At 34.7% G+C, this 3,452-nt stretch overlaps 1 long non-coding RNA gene across 1 annotated transcript; it reads left to right on the top strand.

The window, feature by feature from the left end:
• Positions 1 to 1,282: 1,282 nt before the first annotated feature.
• Positions 1,283 to 2,341, top strand: LOC149546755 (uncharacterized). Its single transcript, XR_016354370.1, has 3 exons — positions 1,283 to 1,388; positions 1,472 to 1,568; positions 2,294 to 2,341. It is a non-coding gene; the product is annotated as an uncharacterized LOC149546755 (long non-coding RNA).
• The last annotated feature ends 1,111 nt before the right edge of the window (positions 2,342 to 3,452 follow it).

A 3,452-nucleotide genomic window follows, 5' to 3' on the forward strand; every position in this document is an offset into this window, starting at 1 on the left:
TTGTAGAGAAATTATACATTTGGCAACCATAAAGCCTACTACTCAGGAAATAAAAGATAGGGGATCTAAATTGTTGCACGCCTCTGAAACCTTAAAAGTAAGTATTAATGAAATTTTTAATTATAACAAGAGTTTAATAATGGTTTTTATGTTATGCTCTTTTATGGCATTAATTAAAATATGGATGCGTTGTCTTTACAGAGTTTTTTGCATGATTTCGAGCCCTGTTCCCATGATGAGGGTGCTGCAGGTGGTTCAAGTAGATTGCATGTTCCATTCTTCACTTGTGTTTTTCACTGAATATATATAGGAATGATCATAATTATTGACAATACATGCTCGAACAATCCTTTTTTTTAATTCTCTAACAATCTTGTCCATGCTAGTCCACACGTTCTATATTTATGCATGCTCTAACAATTTTATTCTTCAGCTTCCAATCAATTGAATCCTATGACAATGCCGCCTTCATCCAGGACAACCACAAATCTCTTTCTGATTGCTGAGTCAACAACATGTAGCTTACAGGCATTGATTATTGTACTATCTACTGGTACACAAATCCCTCTTTTTCTCTCTTATGAAAGCAACAAACAATTTTTTTTTTACAACTTTTTAACATCAATTATCATTTGTTCTTTTATACTTCATGACAAAGACTTATGAAACTTTTTGCAACAGGAGCTGCAGCATCATTTCTTGGATGTTCCTATGTTCTTAGTATGGGAACGGTGAAGGATGTCATATTGATCGTCAGTGATGATGAAGGCATTCCATTAAAAGTAGCCAAAGTTTTAGGTACTTTAAAGTTATTATTATTCTATAGTGATATAATAGTAATTTAGTTTTTGATCACTCTTCATCGACTAATGATCCCATGATTGTTTTGTAGGGAATGATATTTTTTGGAGAAAACTTGGTGATGAGTGTTTGCGAATATTTGTGCCGACCCTACGTACCTAGTGGAACATCATATCCTAACTAAAACCCCAAACCACTATTTTGATTTCATATCATTGCTAGAATAGTTTTCCTTTTCATCCATTTTTTGGACTATATTAAAGTTAGCTTCACTTCATTTATGAGCCTAACATGTTTTTTTTTTTACTTAAAAGGTGGAATAACCAAGACAAACCATTGAAGGATGATCTTATAGAGAGCATGGCCCAACTATTTGGACCTCGTGCATTTGAGAGAAACAAGCTCCTTGAAAAAGCTAGTTTATGTTTGAAGTATATTAGGGACCAGTACAAAAAAAATTTATGAGATAACCCCAGGTACGAGCGTCCACCCTATGTTCTTGAGGCTGAGTGCCAGGCTCTGATTTTGGATGGAAAGTATAAAGCTGACAAGAAAAATAATATTACACCAGTGGAGAGTACAACAAGGTATGTGATACTATTGAGAATCTAATTATGTACTAATTAACCTCTATATTTATACTATCTAAAATATTTCAAAATTTTCATAGATTGCCTGACACATCAAAGGCAACAAAGGCAAGACTAGAAAAGCATGGGACACACAAGCTCGGCTCTGGTGGTTTTTCGAAACTTCAAGCAAGAGTTGTAAGTATTAGTAAATGAAAAATTGTGTCAAATTTTTTATATAATGTGATGGGAAATGCTAGAATAGACTAGCTTGTCTATGCTCTTGATCCTCAACTTAGATCTCAGTGTTCCTCCACGCTAATATATGATGCAGAGTAACATGCTTTGGAAGCACCAACAAACTCCTAGCACCTTGGAACAACTAAGCAATTAAAGTTATCACCCCAATCCTTTGTTCTCCACAAGAACATTCAAGGCTTGATTCACCTTCAAACAAGGAACTAATCTATTGTTACAACTGCTCCTTTAATTCATGGACCCAACTCATCACATAAGGTTGCATACTAGTTACTTCTCCCTTTTACCATTCAAGGCCTCATACACCCAACCTTGACACCAAGTGTTTTGGACAACTCCAACCCTCTAACATAAATAGAAACCAAAACAAACATCAACACAACCCAAAATAAATCAGGTCTAAGGCAAACTTGTTGTTACCAGTCACAGGGTAGATTGCAACACTTGACCTTTATTCTACACACCCAACCAAGAGTGCAATTGGATACTCTAGGTCTCCCAAACACTAAAGACAGTTTATAACAACTCCAACATGACCAAAATAAGGTGTAACAAGGGTTGGAAGCCCTGCTAACTATTTACCATTTCATTTTGATATTTTAACTACCCTCTATTGGTTGATGAAATAATGCAAGTAAAATTCACCGTACCATGCAAAAATTTAGGGCTCAGAGTTCAAGAGATGCCTCACAGAAGAGGATAAGAGAATTGGCTTCCGACAAGGCTATAGAGCCGTGGCTGAATGGCTACGAGCTGAAATTAGTGTGGAAGGTTCTAATAATGATGCATCTGAAACATAGGTAAATAAGCTAAATGAAATTTATTTTAAATTGAATACTTTACCAATTAGTCTATTTGATGTTAAGTTCCAATATAAAGTGAGTATATCTATTTTAAGCAAGCAATGATAACAATGCATAGGATGTTGGAATGCAACCTGACAATCCTTCTAGACAATCTGTGGATGCTAAAGGTTTGCATGATGTGCATCCCAGTGGTTGAGGTATACATTTTCTATTAAATTTTTTTATATGTAATTGCAATTGGTGTATATATTAATGTAACATTGTGTATAACAGCTGTAGAGGATCGAGGGGTCGATGTTCAAGAGCATGTTGGTGTTGAGTCCAGACAAAGTGATGTGGTTAGATCGGGTAAAGAGCGCCACAATTATGTTATTTAAAATAATTAAATACTTATAACAATTATAATAAATTATTTTTAATTTAACTCTTTTATTTGTTATTGCAGAGGACCCCCTTTGCAACATCATAGGAGTTTGAGATCATCAAGAAAAGAGAGCAGAACAACTAATGAGGGGGGAATTGATGATGACAGTAATGGTCCTCTTAGAGCTTACATAGAAAAAGGAAATAGAAAGAAAAAAAGAAATGATTTTCATCTACATACCTTAATTGATAATGACTGAATTTTATGTCTCAATGAATTTAATTATGTGCTTATGAATGTTCATGAACTATGTGTTAGTGCAGAATATTGATGAATCTTGCATGTTAACGAATCTAATGTGTTAATGAATGTTATCATGTGATATTGATTGAATGTTACATTTTATTATGGTTGAAAGAATGAATGAATGTATGTTAGATGTTAATGGGGAATGTAGAGTGATGTTAGGGGGAGGGGGGTGGGGCCAAATGAGCTTGCACCTGCACATGGTTGGCCCTGTTTAGTAGAGAATATTAAACTATTCTTGAATCAAAGTGAAGCTCACTAAGATACTAAATATTTCTCTATTTTTTACTATGTTTAGACCTATAACACTATGTCTTGCTAAGGCCCCTTTCAAGTGGAAGGACACGA

This window comes from Cupressus sempervirens, chromosome 7 (assembly GCF_028749045.1).
Source record: "Cupressus sempervirens isolate cs-2001-9-10 chromosome 7, ASM2874904v1, whole genome shotgun sequence".
NCBI lineage: Eukaryota > Viridiplantae > Streptophyta > Pinopsida > Cupressales > Cupressaceae > Cupressus > Cupressus sempervirens.